The 22,807-nt window shown below is 49.5% G+C and overlaps 1 protein-coding gene across 5 annotated transcripts in view; it reads left to right on the top strand.

Annotated features, from left to right (window-relative positions):
• Nucleotides 1-22,807, top strand: part of Casz1 (castor zinc finger 1) — a 148,837-nt gene that overhangs the window by 2,089 nt on the left and 123,941 nt on the right. Inside the window, exon 1 of one of the 5 annotated variants that reach the window (XM_034503446.2) lies at nucleotides 504-898. The exons of 3 other annotated variants lie outside the window; for them this stretch is intronic. The gene's annotated coding sequence lies outside the window, so the exon portion shown is untranslated. Of the gene's footprint in view, nucleotides 1-503; nucleotides 899-12,208; nucleotides 12,376-22,807 lie in introns of those variants that run through there. One more of the 5 variants, XM_076933736.1, reaches the window with a different exon arrangement.

The following is a 22,807-nucleotide window of genomic DNA, read 5'->3' as shown; positions in this document are numbered from 1 at the left end:
TCCTGTCACGCTGGGAAGGGTGAAGGTGTGGGTGCCTAGGTGGGAGATGTGTCCAGCAGGGATAATCCCTCTCTTCCGAGCTAGAGCTCCCCTAAACCTGGCAGAATGTTGGGGAGACTGAGCGTGTACGTCGCTTCTCCAAAGGAGTCTGGGGGGCGCGGCCCTCAGTGTGTGTGCAACTGTCCAGCAAACGCTCAGTATAGTCACAGAGGTTGCGGGTGGCATTGGGTAAGAGACCGGAGTAGTCTCCGGACAAAGTTGGTAAATTTAGGCCGTCTCCAAGCTGGTACAGGCGCGCGGTGAGAGCGCACAAGGGAACTGGAAAACAGATCGTCTGGTAACGTTGGTGACCCCCCCTCCCCGTGCCCAGAGCGCGCGCGCGTACACACACACACACACACACACACACACACACACACACACACACACACACACACGCCGCCATCCTAAAGGGAGCTGTCCCGGCTGAGCAGGAGCAGCTGCGCCAGGCGTGGGGCGGGGGGTAGTTGGTCCCCCGGGGCTGCGCCCTGACTGCACTCCACGTGCCCGGAGGGGGCGCTGGGCAGATCCGCGCCCGAGCGCAAAGCGCTTAGCTTGAGCCCTGGTGGCGGCCAGGCGGTGCGTCCCGGGCGGTCCTCGCGCCCCGCACTGGATCACGCAGTTTGGAACCACTTTCACACTTCCCAAACTTTGGCTTTTTGTGCTTCGCCCTTCACTGCAGCTCCCAGATCCTTTCCTGGACTGAGAAGGGGAAAACTTCTTCCACCTCCGCAGCGTCCAGCGTCTGTTTTCCCGGAACCTGGTGTATCGGAAAGACACCCCTCTTCCCATCTTGTTAGCCACCTTCGAGACGGTTAACGAGGGTTTATAAGGAATATCGTTGAACTTCAGTAATCAGGTTTCCAGCGGTCTTATGCCTCCTGTTTAATTTATTAGACTAGTTATTTATTCTGTTGATGATAATCTGTTGCTGGTTTCTATGGAGATGTTAAACTGATCTCTTTCAGAAATCAAACTCCATATGCACTAAAACGTTTAAAGAGCCAGTGCCTCCCTCTTCCCCTCCGCCTTGCCCTTTTTGTTTTATTTTGTTTTCAGACTTTGCACCTTCGCGTCTTGCTCTGAGTATCAGCTCATTTTATTTCCTTCTGACGAAGGAAAGGAGCCCGGGAGACTCCCGCTTCGTGGCAAATACAGCTTATTATGGCTAACAGAAAGAGAAGGCTTTGATCCCCAAGTTGCGTCACCATTTAAAGCAGATCATCTCACCACCAAGCCCTCCCCCCCCCCATCATAGAAGAGCAAAATTCTTTCAAGATCAAAGGGGCCAATCTGAAGAAAAAAAAAACTATTGTTTAAAAAAAATAGCAAAGTCAGTTACATAGGCGCCTCCTCTTTATATCTGCTCCCCTTGTGTTTCAATGATTTTTTTTGAATAAGAAAAACAAAACTCAGCCCATTTTTTCATTCTTATTAATAGTTTATCTTGCTCCCCTTAATTTAAAGAGAAGTTCAAAGTTAGATTTCTCTGCCTGTGGGGGTTGAGGTATATTTACTTTCTTTGAGATCCTGACCATCTGTTTTTGGGAATTTCGCCTCTGGGAAGAAGGAAAAGATTTTCACTCGAAGCTAATAGGATACTTTAATTTCCCCCATTTTGGGAAGTAGTCACCCCTAATTTTTAACTCCTAACTTTTTTCTTGCTTTTTGAGAGTATAAGTGACCTGTGGTTGGTGCCTAAAAGTGTATCAACTTTTCCTTCTCCTCAGTTCAGGGTTGTTTTTTTTTCTTCCCCCCCCCCCCTTGTGTGTGTGTGTGTGTGTGTGTGACTTTGGTGGTCATGGGGGAGTCAGTGAATTAAGAAAATAAGGCAGAAAAAAAATCATCTTGATTGGTGACATTCTGAAAAAAAATGCAAACCTTCTCTGGCTTAGATATTTATCACGCTGACAGATATGATACAAAGTGATTGCATTTCGTAATGATCCTTGGGGACTAAGTTGTAGGTAAAACCATTTAATGCATTTTTAATATTAAAGTAAGACCCAGGCTCCATTTTCTTGGAGGTAGGGGGAATGGAGGTCCCCCCTACAGAGTTGGTGCTTTTGGAGTAGGCTGTTTAGCTTTTTCAACTACAGCCCCCCCCTCATGTTTCCATTTACTTTGTGTTGGGGGGGCATGAGCCACATACAGGGCATTTGGCTTTCATAAATAAATTTATATCTGGCCAGAAGGCCCAATACTAAATAAGAGCTCACTTAAAAAAAAAAAAACACCAAAACTCCACCCCTGCTGGAAAAAAAAAGCAATACTTGCCCCCCCCCCTCCATAGTCTTATGTTGCAGACGGGTGGAGCTGGTTGTTGCTTTTCAGCTCAAGGGAGAGAGGGGGGAGCTGATCCTGTTATTTCCTTCTTTGCTATATTTTAAATTTTTGTTTGATTTGGATTGCAAACAGAGCAGAGGCTTAGGGGTAAAAAGAGCACTGTGGCTTTAAACTCAGGAGTTTGCATATTCTCCTTGTATCTTTCCCCTTTGCTAATTATTGTGTTGTTTTCAGAGCAAATATGTCATATCCATGGCGACCGGGCAGGTTTATTGTCTTTCTGAAGCAATAGCTCACATAAGTAATTAATGACTTTCTTTTTTTTCCTCTGGCTTAGGTTAAACAGATCATTCAAGGAAAGTCATCTCTCTCTCTCTCTCTCTCTCTCTCTCTCTCTCTCTCTCTCCTCTCTCTTGTTTGTTTTTTCTTTTTTCTTTTTTTTAAAGCTCTGTAACATAAGAACATGAGTTAGAACAAGAAAATACTTTAGCTAAAAAGTCAACAGCTTATTTTGTTCAGTTTTCCTTTGAAAAGCTGAAATGTCAGCTTCAGACCTGGGCACTGCCATCTCCCACCCCGGGAGTAGTGTGCAGTCCCTGCGTGGGCTGGCAGCCTCCTGCAAGGTTGTGAACAGGGAGGCCTGGAGGTGTGTTGGCACTGCGGGTGGGGGTGGGGGTGGGGGCTGAAGGCATTTGCTTTTGAGGCTGGGGGACAGCACTCCAAAATGGGTATTTCTCCTGTATTTAGCAAAATTTAATTAAATTGTTTACAGGAAAGAATTAATGACTTGGTAGTGATGTGCTCTCCCCCAGCTCCTTTATTTTTTTTTTCTCAGTCTGGCTAATTGCAAGGACCAAGTTTTCTCTTCCTGTTCACCTCAGCATCCTCCGGCCTTTGTCTTAAGTACTTTTTACTGGAAAAGTAGGTTTTGGGATCTCTTCTGGTTAATATTTCCAATGTGAGAGTAGAAATTGGGTTTTTCTTTCTCCTCCCCACCCCCCCACCCCCCCCCACCCCCTCTTTCTTTCTCCTTTAGACTTCCAACTTGAAGCTGATTCCTTCTCAGGAATCAACAGCTCTGACTGATTGGAACTCAGATACTGTAACTTTGTTTTTCTTGGTGGGGAGAGAGGGCCCTTTCAGCTTGTGATTGTGTGATGACAAAGCTCCCTGAGGCTCGCTGTGACAGTGTGAGGGAGGTGGGGACCATCCTTTCTCTTTCTTCCACAGTCACCTTGTATATTTTGCCTATTTTAAATGGACCTTCACTAGCGAGAAGCCTTATGATGTCAGCTTTTAACTTTAGAAATGTGTTAGGTTTTCTACGTGCCAGCTGCTCTTTCGCCCTCCCCAGTAACATTAAGCACACGGACACTGCCTTCCCCACCTCTTTTAAAGATTTCATAGAGAGCCAAGGTTTTGCGTGTGCCCTTCAGAAGGGGGGGGGGGGCGGGACGGAGAGAGAGACGTTTGTGTTGTCCTCAGACACAATTTGAAAGAACACTTGCCTCCTTCTGAACTAGTGCAGCAAGGCTGGGAGTCGGTGGGAAGGGTCTTTAGGCTTTGGGCATTGACAATAAAAATCTAAAGAAGAGAGATTTATTTGGCATCTGGTTTCTGAAGAAGGAGAAGAGAAGGCAAGCCTGATTCGGGGACTCCAGTAGAGCTATAATTGAGCCCGTAACCTCTTGATGTCTATATCAGAGAAGCAGGCATGAGCCGAGGGAAGGGGCTGAGGCAAACAAGCCTCGCTGGAGGAGCTGGGGCTGAGGCACAGGGAGAGGGAGATAGATTAAATTTATAGACATTTTAAAAACTGTAATTTCATTAGGATCTGCTCTTCCTTTTCTCTGAAGGGCAGCCCGGCAGACCGATAAGGCCAATCCCTCTGCCCGGGATTCGAGTGTGTTTCCTGGGCACAAGGCTCCGTGTCCTTGCCAGCTCTAAGCTCTGCTTGGTTGCTTCTTGGCCCACTGGCTGCTGCCTTCCTCCACCTCACATGAAACCCCCAGTAGCTAAAAGTTAGGCATGACTCTGGCTGCCCTGGGATCTCCCCTCTGGTCTTCAGAGATCAAGTCTGTCTACTGCTTGGGTAGTGGCATCTGTGTGCCTTCCATCTGTCACCCGGCTGCCTGTAGCTCTAGTGGCAAGTCTACTAGAGGAAGAGGGACAGCCCCCATCTTATTACCCCCCCCCAAGTTCACCAAGTTGAGTTGCTTTGGTCCTGAGGCCACAGCTTGCAGGGGGCTGGGGAGGGGGAGACTAAAGCCTGTCATAAATTCAACAAAGATTAATCAAACGTTTAAGAACTGCATGTTAACGAGTTTTTTTTGCAGGCCAGCTGCCCCGACTGTGTCCAGAGTTCTGTACAGTGAGGGGTAGCCTGCCCTGGGAGAGATTCTTCTAAAATCATAATAATTGTAGACAACTAGAGAGAGGCCAGAGAAAGATGAACTACGGAGTAGGAATCCTCAAGCGCCCTCTGTCAGGTTGCTTGGACGCCCCCCCTCACCCCCCCAAGTTTAGTCTGGATTTGTCCTGTGTGTCTTCTGTGGAGAAGACACGTAGAGAAAGAAAGCAAGGGGGTAGAGGGAGAAAAGGAGAGAGAGAGAGAGAGAGAGAGAGAGAGAGAGAGAGACTCATAGCTCCTTCAGAACTCATTATCATTCTTAATAAGTCTTAAGGAATACAGAAGAGCATTGAGTGTAAATGCTGGGTAATCCTAACACTTCTCAAGGTGAGAGGAGTCTTGAGGACACAGAGGAAAGAGACAGCAGCAGGGGAGGGAATCTGAGTGGGGGCCCAGGGACCATGGGAAAGTAGAGGCCCAGCCTTCAGGAGGTTCCTCATGAGGCCTGGAGGTTGGGTTTGGGGTACCCCAAGATGTCAGAGGTAGGAGGGGTAGTCTGAGTGGACACAAAGAGGATCTTCAAGATAAGCTGTTTTTCTTGGGGGGGTGGGCAGGGATGATGAGGCCAGCTCTGTCTTGCTTGGAAGGTGTCAGGGTGGGGGCACAGGCCTTTGCTTCCTCCTGGGCTATATCCCTAGTACTCAGGCCTCAGGCTCCTAGGGGAGGTCCAGGCTGGTGTGTGGGGATGTTGGCAGAAAGGGTTTGTCTTGTTCTATGCCCCTGCTTCCAGTCCCTCAGGATTCCCTCGCAGTAGCTGTTCTAGGGAGCTGGAAGGACCAAGTGGTGGCCAGAGCTCTAGTCTGGACACTAGGTGGCTTAGCAGATCTGTGAGGCTCACCAAGCAGGGAGCTGGCTGCTGGCTTCTCCTCTCCTCTCAGCTGGTGGGCTCCACTGTGCAATTGCTCTGCCAGCTCACTGCCGGGCAGCCCTGATGACAGGCAGGAGGGCAGTGGGCACCAGCCCAGGGGCACAGCCCAGCTCAGTTCCCAGACACAGCAAGGATGAAGCAGAGGCAGCTTCCAAAGGAAGCCTCCAGCTAAGGACACAGAAAGAAGACTAGGGATTGTAGCCCGTGTTCTCTCTTCAACCCTGCCTCAGTCACCAGGCACTCTGAGCTTGGGCTGGCTCTCTGAGTTATGCACGACCCTTATTGAGAATCCTCTTTAAAAAAAAACCCTCATAATCATAAATATCACTTTTACTTTGAGGGGTCTCTCAGATCTTATAAACCCAGACTAAGAGCCCTCCAGAGCCTTTTGCTCCAGCAAGGTTGCCTGCTTTCTAGTTCTTAGGGAAGGAGGCATAATGGTCTTTCCTAAGGCTCCCACCTCGGCCCTGGGAGAGGAGAATGCTTCAGACTGACACAAGGGGGACCCTGTAGATGAAGCCAGGCCCACAGGCAGGTTATCCTTTGTGGAACCAACCTTCACTTGCTCAGGCAGATGCCCCAAGTCGCATCAGGAGCAGCTTTCCCTCGTTCTGTTTACATTCTCTGGGCTTCCTAGGCTTTGCAGAAGGGTCTTAGCCAAGGTCATGTGCCACCTGGGGATGGTTTACTCTGGGGAGAGACGTGGGTCTGACAGAAAGCACAATAAAGGTTTGACTTCTCATAATGTGTTTTTTAAAAATTAAAAAAAAAATTATATTCCCTCTTTCTCTGGAAACTCCTGGGGAGCTTATAGAGCGTGCGTGGGAGTTTGAGGTGAAGGCTGGCGACTGAGCTGGCATGAAGTCCACAGGGATCGGGTTGGGTTAATGGTGGGTAGATTCTGCCTTTCTGTTGTTTAAGAGCAGTAATGGCCAAATTGCATGCCCTTCGAGCGCCTTGCTGAGGAGAGATTTACTGAGAGGAAGCTGCACTGTGTCTCCGGTGCTAGGTGGGTGAGTTTGTGTGTATGGGTATAAAGTGTACATGTGGGTGTGTGTGGGGTGTGTACATGTGTGTGTGTGTGTGTGTGCGTGTGTGTTATGTGTGTTTGTGTGTATGTGAATGTGTTATATGTGTGTGGTGTATGTGTTTGTGTGGTATGTGTATATGGTGTGTGTTTGTGTGCTGTATGTGTTTGTGTAATGTGTGTATTGTGTGGTATGCATGCATATGTGTATGTGTGTGTGGTTTGTGTCTGTATGTGTGGTGTGTGTATATGGTCTGTATGTGTGTGGTATGTGTCTGTGTATGTGGTGTGTGTATATGGTGTTTGTGTGTGGTGTGTGTGTGTTTGTGTAGTGTGTGTATTATGTAGTATGTATGTATGTGTGGTGTGTGTGGTATATATGTATGTGTGTGTGTGTGATATGTGTGTATGCATGTGTGGTATGTGTGTGGATGTGTGTGGATATGTGTGTGTTTGTGGTGTGTGTGTATAAATGAGAAGAACGGGTGGGGAATGCGTTCTGCCAGGCCTGGCACCTTCCCCAGCACTAATTGCTGGCAGTGTACCCACAGGGGCTGTGCCAGCATCTCAGCCGCCCCCCTCGCCCCGGGAGCTCAGCTGTGCAGTTTGTTATGTGAGGGCCATTTCTGGGCCCGCCAGTCCTGGGGTTTCTTGGGAATTTCAGAAAAATCTAATTCTTGGGGAGATCGTGGGTCACACACCTGCATCTTTGGCTGAGGAGAGAGAAGAGTGAGGAACCTGGGGTCAGACTGTCTATTCCCCTGTTCTCCGTGTCCACTTAGGGTCTCATGAGGTGTGGATGGGTGTGTTAGGCGTGAAGAGATTCTGTTCCAGTTCTGGCATTATTTCACATCACTGTGACCTTGAGTAAATCATTTGATCTCTTTGGGCCTCAGTTTCCTGTCTTGTCAAATAGTCTTTGACAGTACTGTCTTCCTAGGGTCGACTTGACAGTCAGCCGGGTTCCTAGCTGTGAGTGTCCTTTGAAAGTAATTAAATGTAATGAAGAATTTATCATGGTCATGTTGTCAAGTGAAGGATGTCCCCAATGTCAGATGAGCTGGTTTTATGTAATCTGGTATATGTCTCTGAGGGGACCCCTGTTGAGTTCTATTCCACAAAGGGCCTGGATTCAGACTGTGGTACTGAGGCTGTGTGTGTGTTTTCAAATTCTGAGTTGGTTCTTTTACTAGGACCTTGGGGTTGCTTTTCTAGCTATATAGGAGATTCCACTGAAGGTTTGGAGTGCGTCTGTTGTTTCAGTCTGTGGCATCCCCAGTTACTGTGAGGAGTCATGTGTATTTTCCAGCTGGCAAGACTGGGGACCAGAGTCATGTGATGTTACATCAATGACTTTACTGGCCTGTTCTCATCCATGAAAGGGGGAAATCTGCCCACTATGTATCTAGTGCTAAGAACCCCCTGGTTGCAGCATGATAGAAGGTTGGTTGGAAATCTGAACTTTCTCTCACTTCTCTGGATATCTTGGACAGAGTCAGGAGGCCCACTTGTGATGTCATAAACTCGCACCAGGATCATTAACTTCTGTTTCCCATTGTGGTTGGACTGGGTGTTCAGTGAGATGGTTGGAATGGATGAGAGCCGATTGCAACAGGACACGAGAGACAGAAGGCTAGGGCAGACAGGAACTGGCCTGGGGTACCTGTGGACTCTGCTCTTCCTGTGGAGGGAGCTTGTCCTTGAGAAAAATGAGACTGAGCTGAATGCAGATCCTGCTTTTCCTGCTTGGGCAGATTAACGTCTGTTGTTTGCATGTTCTGTAAAATGGGCCTGAGATTCCCTCTGTGCTTCATGGAGCTGCTGGGATGGCTAGGAGACTGGAGGGTGTGTCTGCCCAGTTCCACCTGGAGCTGTGGAGCACAGGCATACTCGGTGCAGTTTTCCTGCCTGCCCCTGAGTGGGCCGGCCGTGGAACACTTCAGTCCTAGGAGGAGACAGGAAAGACCAGGAAAAAAAAATAAGTCAGGGGCGTGTGGCAGTGACCTGAGGAGGCAAGGGCAGGGGAGGGGGGGATCCTGGAGGGGTGAGGGGTACTTATGGAAGATGAGGGTTATGACACCCCATCAGCCTCTCCCATTTCACTGTGCTACGGCAAAACGCTCAGGTCTTGTTTCACTATCTGAGATCTGGAGCAGGTTAATTTCCATGATGAACTCCAGACCACAGGCTTGGAGGGTTTATCTAATTAAACTGATGCTTTTTGCTAAGAAAGGAGGAGAGAGAAGGGAGAAGGGGAGGCGGGGGTGGGGTGGGGGAGAGGAGGAAGCACACAGTAGGGAGGGAAGGAATGAAGAAAGGAAGGAAGAGGCAACTGGAAGGGAGATGGGGAGGGCTGACAATATGCTGGCGGGGAAGACAGGAACCTGGCTGACAGGACATGCTCCATTTTCCTTCTGGTCTTCCTTTATTTCTAAAATCGTTTGGGGCTGGGAATAGCTGGAGGCCTTGGGGTTTGAGGTCCATACTGGCTGATCAAGTAGCTATTGCTCTGTGGACATTTCAATTAGATAGACTATACAGGCAAACACACAGACACAAAGATGCACACTGATACACACGTTGACACGCATACACACAGACACACATATGCACAAACCTAGACAGACATACAAGCACACACACACAAACATACATAGACAGACAGATAGACATACAAACACACACATACACACACACACACACACCATTTCTAACATCACAGGAAGTTCTGTTGGGCAGTATCCCTCTGAGCTAGGCCTAAGTGTAGAAGCCCCAGGGAACAGAGTGAGGGGATCTTGAGCAGTGACATTCCCAGATGTCTGAGATGCCTCTGGGGTGGGACCACCTTCTCTGTGATCCAACCTAGCACATTCCTCTCTCCCATGCTAGTCTGGAGTGAGGAGGATACAACCTCAAACTCTTCTCCTGCCTAGCATCTTTGTGGTTTTGGAAGGGTCTTAACTATCAGACTGGGCTGGCAGCACACAGAGCCCGCCTTCTCGGGTTCCTCTGGCCATCAGTGGAGGTCACATTGGAGGCATTTTACGGAGCAAGGCACATGGTTAGCACTCAAAAACAAATGGGGGGCCGTTGGCTGGCAAGGTGGCTCAGCTGGTAAAGACACTTACTGCTAAGTCTGATGAGCTGAATTCAATCCCCTGCATCCACATGGTGGAAGAGGAGAACCAAGCCCTGGAAATTACCCTCTCTCTTCAACACATATGCTATGGCGGGCTTATGCCCTTCCACAAAACAATGTAAAAAAATGATAACCATAATCATCCTGTTCATAATAGGTATTGAAAAGCTTTGGTGACTGCCAGGTTCATAGGGACATTCTCTTATCAAATGCTGACTTATCCAAAAACCCTGTTTGCTAGAAGGTCCTTTAAATAGAGACGCCCCCACCCCCAAATCTTTGCCTCCTAGGAACCTATTTTAGTTTTTTCTTTCCATCCATCTCTTTCTTCTCTGTGCAGAACAACTTAAGAGTTTACTAGAGTTAACTCAGTTTCTGTTACTTGAAAGGTAGAGTCTCTTCACTTCTAACATACTAAGGGTGCGCATGTGTAGGTGTGCACACGCATATGTGTGTGAGTGTGTGTGTGTGTGTGTATGTCTGTATGTGTGTGTCTAAGAATGAGTACACACAACTTTTCACTGTCCAAGCCACATTAGAGCAAAGCAGGAAAAGCCCACCCCAAAGAATTAAAATCGAGGAGCGTAGACGTGACTCTGGCACTGCTGGATGGGTTGCTTCAGATGGCGGTGGGGGTCAGCGGCCTCAGGAGGGATGTGTGTGTTTATTCCCGGACATTGCCCAGTGCCCTGTGTGCTAATGTGGCGCTGAAAAGGCCCTGCATTGTGCAGGCTCCTTCCCCCGTGAAAAGGCAATTGAGTCCGTGAGCTCCGAATGGATTGAAGCTGACAGTAAACGAGGATTTGGCAGGGGTAGAAAACAAGCTACCCCTAGGCTCCGCCCCCTCCACCCGACCTCGCCCAGGCTCACTCATCCCTCCATCAGTCCCCAATGCTTGTTTGGGTTTTAGAGGGATCTCGCACAGAATTAGGATCTCTTTCTCTATGCGTCCATATTTGCCACTGGGATTATGTCCAGACCTGCCTTTCTGCCGGGGATGGCCTTCTTCGTACCCCCAAGTTGCGGTCTCCCAACCCCCTCCCTCCTCTGTGGTTCCACCGGCGATCCCGAATGAGTTAAGGGCTGAATCCACCCTAGACCCGGCTGTACATTTCACTCTGGGTTTCTGAATGAAGCCATGTGCTGTGCTCAGCATGTTTGGAGACTGTCTGCCCCAGTGACCCAGCAGCCCCCACCCTGCTGGGTGCCATCTTTCATGGGACCTGCTGCTAGGTCCCAGGACCTCCTCCCAGTTAACTTGGCAAGCCGATAGCCCACGCTGTGGGGGCTTTGTCTGGTGCCCTCCCTACATCCAGCCTCCCATTAGAACCCTATTTGAATTTTAAAAGAAAGGGTACGCCATTTTGAGCTGGCATCATCCCTAGTTTGCAAAGAAGGCTTGCAGCATTGAGGGTTAGTGTATGCCAAGGGTCTGACCTCTGCACCACCGTCTCTTCTCCATGATGTTCAGACCCATCAATCAGCCAACATATAGTTACATGTCTCAGCCCTCAACAATGGCCCTGCATCCCTAAACCTCCCCATTTAAGCCTTTCCACAAGCCTCAGAGAACTATGGCCACCCTGCACGCCCCCCTCCCAGCCCCCAGACATGTTCAGCATGTGTGCTGTGGTACCTCTCAGCTTTGCCATCCAGCCTCAGTGGTAGAGAACATTTATTCCCGAGAGACAAGAGATGACAAGAAGGACTCACTTGGACAGAGTAACAACCTGCTCCTTGGGGGTACGTTTGTCCTCCTATGGTTAGGGACGGCTCTTAGTGCTCCTTTCTGGAAAGACCAAGTGGGATCTCCTTGCTTTAGGAGCTGGGCTGGAGAATAGTGAGTAAGTCTGTGGGTTCAAATCCCTGGCCTTTTGTTTATTGGGAGAGTGTCTTTGGACATACCTAACTATTCTATCCTCATTGTGTGAGAGAGAGGAGGTACCAGTGCTTATAGTGTGGGGTCAGATGAAACAGCCCCGCCACAGGCTTGGCAGAGGCAGCCCATGCACACAGACTTTAATGCTCCTGCTAAATCCTTTCTGTCATGGGGAAGGCAGGAAAGCAGTGGGCTCAGACCTGCCCCTGTGTTTTGTCTTCAGACTCTGAAGGCCAGGCTGGAGCTTCAGTCCATATGATAATCAAAAGCTGGCTTAAAAACACTTGCCAAACAAGAAAGGCAAACTTATTTATCCCGTCCAGAACCCTGGAGCAAGGAACAAGGCTTTTGAGACCCAGGGCTGTGGCTCTTAGATGTCCAAGCAGCAGTCTCCGGGCTAGCCTGGACTGTCTGCCAAACGAGGAGTCCACTCCTAGATACTACCACCATCTTGGTTCGCCTTCACCTCTCCTCATGGAGGAGAGCCTGGCCCTTGCCCTCCCCCAGCAGCAGGTGGCCTTTGCAGCCTGGCACCTGTTCCTGGAGGGCGGCTGCCAGGAAGGCGCCAACCCAAGAATCACCCGCCTGGTGTGTCCTCCAGAGTCGTTGCATGAGGGAGGTGTCTGTGCTGCCTGGAGAGGTAGCTCTGAGCCTGCCCTAGTAGAGAGTGTGAGAGTTAGAAGAGGGCCTCGTTCTCTCAAGCCAGAGCCTCCCCCTCCCCCTCCAGGTGAGTTGCAGAAGAGCGGAGGTCTGGGCGCTGGGGGCGGGGCGGGGTGGGGGTGATGGATGAGAGGATGTGGCGGAAGTCGTTGAGATGGTGCAGAGGAAGGGTCTTGTTCTGTCCCCCGGGTGCAGCATTAAAGTCGAGTCGCCCTTCCATTTCCACCTTACTAAGAGAGGAAGGAAACAGACGTTTACTGAGCGCCGAGTGTCAGATTCTGTATCGTGGCTTTTTGTGGGATTGAAGGGCACAGGGCAGGTAGATCGATGGCCACTGTACCTCAGGAAATAAGGCTCCGAGAGATCACAGGAGTCAGTGAAAGAGGGCCAGTTGGTTGGTGTTGGTTGGTTGGCTTCGCTTCAGGGTCTCGGTTTGTAGCCTAGGCTGGGCTTGAACTCTCCACCAATTCTCCTGCCTTAGCCTGCTGAGAGCTGGGATTATAGGTGTGTGTCTCCCACCAGGCCTAGTCATGATGTTGAGTGTAGGTTGATCTGCCAGAGAAATGCATGCCTTCCTTCAGGCACTGTGAAATATGGAACTACGCCTTACAGAAGCTGTTAAAAGAGGTAAAAGGAAGAAAACTGACTATGAGTGTAATTATTATGGCACACTTTTTCTTAGTACCTAGTGTATTTTCATCCAGTGTTTCTTCCTTTGGCCACTGTGTCTATTTATATAATGTGTATTTTACATAATCGTGTCTTTAGAGGTTATGGTCTAAGTGAAGACCATGGATGAGGTAGGAATGAGCTTCGGCCAGAGCTGGGTGATTGACTGTCTGCAAAATGGAAACCTGTGTGTGAGGCCCAGCTATCTTACCTGTCAGTCACAAGACTCTTGAACTCGGCTAGAGAAGCAAGCCGAGCCAATAGGTGGGCAAGCAGGCCCCGTGTGCTCTCCAGGGTTAGTTCTGTCTGCTCGCTTCACTGGTAGAATGTTCCTTTTAACTCGCTTCCCTTTTGCGTTTGACAAATGGGCATATTTGTACCATTTTCCCCGAATGACCTTCTCTCCTTGGGGTAATGAGAAAATGAAGGTCTTAGCTAAGTGCTTTGAGATATTCAGATATAAAAACGGAGAGAGAGCGGAGTGTTGTCATGGGCCTTTTGCTGCCAGGGTGCTTTATAGAAAGGAAGTGCAGCTTCTCAGGGGGTGAAGGTCGGCTGGGGGATGAGGACCAATCACAGGACCTGTGTCTCTCTGGGTACAAGGGCAGGGGAGTTCAGGGCCTGGCTCAAGTCGGGCGAGGTTTGGGTGGGGCTCCGGTCCATCTTCCAGGTACACTCTCCAAGGCCACGGACCCACAGCCAAGGTGATCTGGGTCACTCAGGCAAAGGCCCCCAGCCTGGGTTTAGCTCTTGTGGATACATGATCTGATTTAAAGATATTCCCCTGTGCCGTCATAGCGTCCTCCCGTGATAACGCAGTGAATAAATCCTGCCTCGCCTATGCAAATAGCTATCGCGAAGATGATTTTGAAACATAGAAAAATATTTATGATACGTATTGGAGAAAATACCCCCTGAATGCCCAGTGTTGTGACGGCCACCAGAGAAACTCTATGAAAGCTTGAAAAATGTCCCCGAAATGACAGCATTAGGGAGGGAGGAAACTCAGGCTGGTTTGTTTTTTATTTCATAACATTTTATTTAAATTCCCCCTATGATTAACAGCCAACAAAGCTGAAGTGCCAGCCCAGCGGGGAGCCCTGGCAAGGGTGGGGGGCGGGGCCGCGCCCCAAGAGGGCGCCTGCACCCACGGCCCCCGCAGGGCTCTGAGCTCACCGGCTCTGCCAACCGAACAGACCTATGAGCTCTCGGGAACCGAGGCGGATCGGTGACTCAGAACTCCGTGTTGTGCTCTGTTCAACAATAGCTTTTGTCCTTTGCCCAAAACCCTGGGCCAGTGTGTGAAAAAAAAAAATTAGAAAATTATGAGATAGTTTGTACTTTCCAGCTGGTGCCAGCTTTGGGTGCTTTATTTATTCAAGGTGGGGAGGTAGGGAAGGCAGGGTGGAGGTGAGGGAGAAGGAAAAAGAAAAACAAGGTAGAAACTCGGACAAGGCCCAAGAAAGGTCTACACCTCGACAACAAACTTTCTTTGTTTCACGGTGGGGAGGGAAAAAATAAGGAAAAAAAAATGTAGAAGGCCTGTTGGAGCTGAATACAGCTCCCTGCGTGGCATCCACTCACGGGACTGCCCCTGTTAATCCCACTACCTCAGACTTGTATTTGTGGATCAGGGAAGTTGATTTGGGGGTGCTTAACTCTGGGGTGCCCACAGGGGCCCAGGTAGAAAGACAGAGCCGGCAGCTGGACAGGGGTAGGGGAGCAAGAATGACCCAGTGATAGCTGATGTTCCGGCCCATAATGCCTAGCAGTCAATAGCCTGGCTTCTCACTTCCAGCTGGGTTTTCTTTTCCTGAGGGCCAGGAAGATCACTCCATTGGTGAAGCATTTGCTTTGAAAGTACGGGAATCTGAATTCAGATCTCTAGAACCTGGGTGAACTAGGCAGTGTGCACCTGTAACCCCAGCACCGGGGAAGCAGAGACAGAAGGATTTTGGGGGGCTATGTAGCTAAGCAGTCTTGGCAAGCTCTAGGTTCAGTGCAAGATCTGGTTCCACAAATAAGGCAGCTATAGATACAGAAAGACATGGAACATTGACCTCTGGCCTCCACAAACACTACCGAATGTGTTCCTGCACATACGTGTAACACACACACACACACACACACACACACACACACACACACACAAAACTTTTTGGAGTCTCTGCTACTGTCTCATTTGGAATCTCAAATACCCTGTAAATCAGAGTCAGACCCAATGTGGCTTTATTTTATTTATTTTTATTTTATGTGTATGAGTGTTTGCCTGAATATATGTATATGAATTTTATATATCCCAGTGCCTACAGAGATCAGAAGAGGGCATTTCAAAGCAAATGGATCCCCTGGAACTGGAGTTACATATGGTTGTGAGCCACCATGTTTGTGCTGGGACTCGAACCTTAGGTGCTCTGGAAAAGCAGTCAGTGCTCATAACTACTGAACCATCTCTCCATCTCCCCCAACCCCCGTCAGTTTAAACTGGAACCTTCTACCCAATGTTCTCCAGAAGAGTGAGAGTTGGGAAGGGGAGGGGGGGGGGTCATGGCTAGAAAGTGTTTGGGATTGGATGTCAGGTTAGGTGTGTAAAATGTGGTTGTGTGTAAATGGTTGTGTGGGTGTTGGTGTGTATGTGACCCTGTGAGTTATGTGAATGATAGGGTGAGTTTGTGTACACGACGATTGACTCGCTACGTGTGAATCCATAGTAGTATATACGAGTAGTTGGGTATAGGATTGCGATTGTTTGTGTCCATGAGAAGTGACTGGGAGTGATTGTGAGAGGCTGTGCGTGTTAGTGTGTGAGTGTGTGAGTGTGTGTGAGTGACTTTATGTAAGTGATTGTGTGCGAGGTTGTACATGATGGTGTCGAGTGGGCAGTTGAGTCTCTCTCTGCCTCTGTGGACGACTGTGTGCGGTTGTGTGTGTCCCTTTAACTTTAACCGATTTCTTCCCCCCAACCCTAGTTTTAACAGCCAGGTAGATTAAAATTAGGGGAGAGAGGTCTACAACTCTTTTATCAAGAACCTCCTTGTCTGCCTTCCCCAGACATGCTCTCTGAATGCTCCCAGGAGGTGGCCTGGGGCCTGGGCTTGGTGTCTGTCCTTCTTTCCTTTGTAGCGCTAAAGATATTGTAGGGACACACTGGGGTCTTTTTTCCATAGATTGGAACAGGAAAGAAAGACTGTGATTCAAGGTGAGGTCACTGAGGTCACAGAGGTCAAGGGTATCCTTGCCTGGGACCCTGTGGCCTGTGTCTGTGGCCCTGCTTAGGACCCCAACTTCACACACTTTGCTTTGGGCTCAAGAAGGATTGCCACTGGGGCTCTGAGGCTCACGTGGCTGCTTTACTGTGCCCGCTCGATCCCTTTGGCCATTGTGAGCTCAGGGATTATTATCTTTGTGCAGATGGAGAAACTGAGGCTAGGGAAGGAGTGGCCATGTGCCCATGGTCCCATAGCTAGTCCGTGGCAGTTCTGGAATCTGGGCAAAGCATTTGGGCTACTTGGAAACACAGGGGCTTGGAGCAAAGCTGGCCAGTTCCACATTTGAATGTATGCTGTGCTATACTTGTCCTTTTGGGGGATCAGATTTTATGGCGGTAACTGGGAGGAGAGCCTGGTTGAGGGAATATGCCTTTTTGAAGGAAGAGCCCTGGACGGGGAGACATCTGAGGTGATTTCTAGCCCCGCCTCTGCCAACAACTAACAACACATCCTAAGACTTTGACTTCATCTACACGGAGAAGAGCTAGACCCAGCTAGACCAATTTCTCCCCACTTTAGCATGACTGGAGCTTCCTGCCACCCTCCAGAGTCCCCAGCTGTGCCATGTAGCAAGTCCTCTCCCACAACCTGTCAAACCAGAGATGGCAGTTTCCCCAGAACTCTCAAGAGTTCCCGCCTCTGTATCGTACCAGGCAGAGCCTTCAGCAGGCTCGGCGGGCCATGCCTCTGGCCCATGCCCTGTGCACCTCTCATTGATAACTGTGTGTCTGCCTGTGCCTCAGGTCAGAGCCCTTTGGTTTGAACTTGCCTCATACTGAGAGGCTGAGATGTGAGAAAATTATGAGCAGGGGAGAGGAGTGGGACCTTGTGACAACTGGCAGCTGTGGAGAAAGGGGCAGGCTCCGTGCCCAGGGTGAGCACCATCTGGGCGGGAGGCCTGGCTTCCAGCTGTGGGGGCTCTGGAAGGGCAGAGCCTGGGAGGAATGATTTTGAAGCCACTACTATGGAGATTAAGGGGATGAGAATGTAAATCTCAAGTAAAAAGGTAATTGAATGTAATAGCAAACACTGCTCGCTCTATGTTAATTTTAGCTCTTCCCCTGGATACAAGACGCTGTATTAGTGTTTTATTACCATTTTGTTTGCACTAATAAAATAGTAAAATTTATTTCAAGGAAGTTGAAGGATGGTTTTACAATGCAAATTTGAAGAAATTGGACTTTTCATTTATGCTTCAGCTATTTTAAACCCTGACGGGTGTAAATTAGCTACAGGGACCAGGCAGACCCCACTGATGGGGATTTTGGAGGCGGGAGCCCTGGCAGAGGTTCCAGACTAGCTGAGGGCAGAAATTACAAAGCATTCTTTAGAAATGCCGAGGCCACTGAGGTGCCTGACTGGGTGGGACAGGGTGGTGGGTGAGGCTGTGCTGGACATCCTCTGTGAGTGTAGGCAGGTACATCACACACTGAATTGGTAGAGAGACACGTGTGACCATAGATCTCAGATCTTTGTCTTTCTTCTTGATCCTTTGGCCTTCTTCCTATCCTGACATTGGCCTGTATTAGCCTAGTGAGCCCCCAGGAGAGCTGAGCAACTTCTGTTTTGGCTGGACACGACAGGTAGACCAGTTGTCCAGACCACGCTCTCCTTCTGAAAAGAGACTACAGATTTTAAAGGAAAGGAATCATCGGAAATTGGAACCTAAAAGCAACATGAGAAAGACAGGCTAGAAGCTAACAAAACAGAAGTTGACAGGCACATTTGAATGTATGCTGTTTTTTTTTTTCTAGCCCAGGCTACCTTGAGAAAGTAGAATAGGACTTTCTCAGTGAGCCAGCATCCCTTCAAGTAGGGACAAATGACGAGCCAGACATGGGTGTGGTAGTGTCTATAAAGCAAAAAGGTTTATTTTTTTTAAGTCAAGTGACCTGAATTTCTTGGAACTAAAGGTAGGTAGAGAGGGAAAGAAAGGAAAAGGGTGGTAGGTGAGGCTCTTTTTGAGTTTTGGGTGAAGAATTCAGGCTGGGTCTTGTTTTATCCAAACCGGTTTGTTTATCTCTGAAAAATTATCAGCAGCAATGGCCCAAAGGGATGCATTGAGGACCCACTTCCAGAAGGTAGGGAACCGAGCAAATGTTCTAATGTCTGGCAGAGTCAGTGGGGTGTATTGCCCAGGGTTTTCTGGATATCTGCCTAGCACAGGGGAAACAGTGAGTTAATTTAGCTTGTTTCCAACTCTAGATCTTTCTGTGTGTGTGTGTGTGTGTGTGTGTGTGTGTGTGTGTGTGTGTGTGTGCGCGCGCACGCGTGTGTGTATGTGGGGGTTGTCCTAGTATATTCTCTCTCCCTTGCTTGGGTGGGGTGTGTGTATATGCATACTGTCAAAGGTGGATGCCGTTAAGGAGAAGATTCAGTGTTGACATTGGCTAGATCATAATGGAGGACACTAGAGGGATCTTTCAAAGAAACTGGAGCAGTCGCTACAGAGAACCCTTAAGGATGATGGTCTTGACTGCAGGTGTGGCACAGGAGCCAAGAAGGACAGGACATGACAGGCCCCTAGCTTCTCCTGATGGCTATTCTGCAGGGCTATATCGAGAGCACCAGAGAGCACTCACACTGACTTAGATGGTGGGATACATCTAAGGGTCAAGCTAGACTCCAGCAGTAGTGTTGCTATTCCCACGGGGGACAACAGTGTGGGAAGCCTGTCCATCTTGACCTCTCTGGAGCTCTTTCAGATGAAGAAACTGGGGACGGGTTTGTGGGGATCACAGGGTTTAGAATGAGCAGGTTGAACATTAGTAGCCCAGGAACCACCTCCTCTCCATACCAGTGTACTTGGGAGGCCCCGAGCTGACAGCTGAGGGCCACAGAGGCAGGGTCCGCACAGTTTGAAGGAGCCAAGGCCAGGACAGGAAGAGTACAAGCAGGGAGCAGATTTTCAAGCGAGGGTGTGCTGTTTGGCTGTGGAAATGGTCTGTAGCTCTTTGAGACAGGGAGATGCCCTGCTGTGTACCCAAGGATTTAGACAGGGCATCAGGCAGGGGGTTACACTCCGAGGAGATTTCAACCCAAAACTGTAATTACTCATGGAACAGGCAGAAAGAGGAGAGAGGATTAGTGGTGCCCTGCTGAGCCTGGTGGTGCAGGTGGCAGCAGGAGCGCCTGGCCTGGGCACAGGCATTTGTCAGGTCTCTTCACTTGGCCTCTGGACTTGTGTCAGAGCTGTGGTGGTCTCCCCTGAGGATGACCAGGACCCCAGGCACCTCTTTTCTGCCTATCTATTCTTACTTCTCAGGACCCTCTCATCAGGTCCAGTGCTGTTCCCTGCGTCCTTCTTCCTAATGTGTGGGCATCCTCTATGAACAGTAGGCACTCTTTCCCGATGGACACCAGTCCACTGTTCTTCCTCCTGTCCGCAGTAAGCCCAGATCTGAGATTTGGGTGAGCCTATGCTCTGGTGCCCAGGCTATCCCAGTTTCTACTTTAGTCTGAAGACAAGGAGGCTAAACTCCAAAATCTTTTACCCACAAAACTCTACCCTTCCTCGCATTCCCCTTTCCCCACCCCCACCCCCAGGTATAGCATGGGTATGCTCCAGTATTCTATCCCCCTGACTTAACCGCCCCCCTTTCCTGCACCTGTCAGCTGTCTCTTGGACTGTCTGGCTTGGCTGCCTCCCATCCCGTCCTCCCAGGCTAGCCCCACCCTACTTCCACCCCTCAGCCCCTTCTCCCCCTTCCTGTCTTTTCCTACTGCTGTCTCTACCTGCCCATCGTTGCCGCCGCAGACACACCTGAAGAGCCCCAGCTGCCTAGCGGAGTGTAGGCACAGCTCAGGGTGTTTACCAGACAGCCCGGATAAGGTGTTAAATCCTGTTGCTGTCTTCCCAGGGCCAGCTTCCTCAGATGGGCTTCCAAATCTCTAATCTTGGGGTACCTCCATGCCCAGCCTGTGTTTGATGGGAGCTTTCCTTTACGATTGAAGCTCAACTCAGCAGGATCTGTCGTTGGATTTGGTCTGGGTTCCTAACCGGGTGTGTCACAACATGGGGTCCGGCCCCTTCCTCTCTTTGGTCCTTCCTTCCTCCCCTCCTTCCTTTCTTTGGAATCTTAGTGAGTAGAGGTCTGGATAGTCCCCAAGCCCCTCACCACTGTGATCACAAAGCTGCCTATCACTGGGCATGTGGGTGTCAGGCAGGAGGGTCTAGTTTAAAGAGTCTGAAATGGATGAGGAAAGAGATGGATAGCACCCCCATTGAGTCCTCTGTCGCAGTTCTTCAGACTGGCATAGTGGCCAAAGTGGAGTTTGGTTGGGACACTGAATACCCTGGCCAGGTCTAAGATGGCTGGTCCTCAGTGGTGTCTCTGTGTTGGTTTGGGAGGTGACAGTGCCAGGGAGAGGCATGCTTTAGTCCACCATGTCCTCCTTAATCTGGCCACATCCTTGGGGTAATTAGGCCTCACCCTGCTCCCAGTTAGCAGGAACACTGAGACAGCCCTGTGCGCTCTCTTCTTAGTGTGCAGCAGTGGGTGGAAGATTCTTCTGCGTCCTCAGTCTGTTCTGTTCCTGGAACAGGACTGTAAGAGGCTGCCAAGCGTACTTCCCAAGCTGGGAGGCTGGAGAAGAGAAACCCTGGAGACCTCTGGAGATGCCTGAGACCCCTGAAGTCACCTGAGCAGTGGTGGGGTGGGCCTGGATCACTTCTGTGCGCATCTGGGAGAGATATCTGTATCATTTCTCTGAATTGACCTAGACAGAATCTTCTAGTTTCAGCATTTCTCCATGGCCACAGATGGCTTCTTCTTCCAGTCCTCCTCAACATGCCCCTCCTCCTCCCCCGGGCAGCTAGCAGGCTCTTGGGTTTCACATTAGCTCAGTCTCTCTCTTTCTCTAGGTCTCCTTACCTCTGTCGCCCCACCCTCCCAGTCTCCCCTCAGTCATCACTGTTCCCAGCTTTCCTCTCTGTCCTCTTTTGAGGTTTGTGCCCTAAGAGGAACACAGGGTCCCCCAGAGTCAATTCTGAAGAGACCTCCACCCTCACTCTTTGTTCACAGCCAACTTCAATGTCAAAGCTAGTAACCTATGGGCCAGGACTCCCTTGGGCCCTCGTGGTACTAGACTTCCTAATTTTATTTGGACTATGTGTCGTTGTGCAAAGATAAAGACAGGGGATAGAAGACAAAGAGGGCACCGGGCAAATCTGAGAGTGACTGTTGCGTTGGTGAGGAGGAGGAGCAGGAGGAGGGAGGTGAAATTAATTCATTAGAAAACCTTGTTTACTGGCTTTGCTTAGGCGCCTCCATTTTAAAAGTCTACGTTTACAATAAGTCGCCAATTAAAATATGAAATTAAGCAACAGCTCTGTTTTTTTTTTCCCCTCGTTACACTTTAATTGCATGATTTTTTGTGATGTAATTTCTGGAAACACCCAGTGTACCTCACAGGACTGATTGTGTGATAAACTAGAAGCACCTGAAACCGGCCCCAAAAAATAAATATATAAACTCAGGGGACCTTAGGATAGGCTGGAAATGACAGAGAACCTTGGAGAGCCAGGACCAATCGTATACAGTAATGGTAACTTCTAAGTAAGGACACTTATGCTTACTTTCCCACAACAATCCGTACATCTCGGTGAGGGTGAAGCCAAAATAAAATCCAGACTAGGTAAGGCTGTCACTTTGTGTCTTCCAGCCCAAGGTTGATGCCCCGGAAAGCAAAAATACAACTGGGAATCTCCCTGAATCTGTTCTGACTGTGGCTCAGCCGTCTGGGCTGCCCACATCCATCCCTGATTCTGAGAGGAATTTTCTTTGCAACCCTCATACTGAACCAAGCCCAAGAGTAGGCAGGTGACTAGGAATAGTGGCTGTCCCTCTTGGAAAAAAAAATAAGTCTGTCCATGTCCGAGGCCTTGCCCCTGCCCTTGCCCTTACCTTGCTGGCCCTGTGTTCCAGACTCTGATGAAATCTTAGGTTCCTGCAAGAGGAGGTGGGAACCCGGAGCCCAAGGTGACTGCTCCCCAGAATTCCATCCTCCTCTACCCCAGCACCCCTATCCTTTCCTTCTCCTCACCCCTTTCCTACTAGGGAATAACTAGGATCTCTGAAGCTCTGAGTGGTGAGGAGTGAGGGGGTGCGTGTGCCTGGGAGATCTCAGCATCCCTGAAGGTGTTGGCTCTTCTTGACACAGGGCATGTGGGCTTTCTTTCTCTACTTCCCATGAGTTACTAGTCAGGGGCTCCAGTAACTTCTTTACAGCTTTTGCTCCTTAGGGTGTCTTTTTTTAAAAATTTTTATTTATTTTATTTCATGTGTGTTACTGTTTTGCCTGCGTGTATGCCTGTGTGAGTGTATCGGATCCCCTGATACTGGAATTACAGACAGCTGTGAGCTACCATGTGGTTGCTGGGAATTGAACTCAGGACCTCTGGAAGAACAGCTACTGAGCCATCATCTCTCCAGCCCCTTTTAGGGTGTCTTAAAAATACATCTTTGGAGCTGAGTGGTAGTGAAGTTGGTGGTGCACGCCTTTGATCCCAGCATGGGGAGGCAGAGGCAGGCAGGTGGATCTCTGAGTTCAAGGCCAGCC

Source organism: Arvicanthis niloticus, chromosome 5 (assembly GCF_011762505.2).
Source record: "Arvicanthis niloticus isolate mArvNil1 chromosome 5, mArvNil1.pat.X, whole genome shotgun sequence".
Lineage (NCBI taxonomy): Eukaryota > Metazoa > Chordata > Mammalia > Rodentia > Muridae > Arvicanthis > Arvicanthis niloticus.
This window is presented reverse-complemented; position numbering and strand designations above follow the sequence as displayed.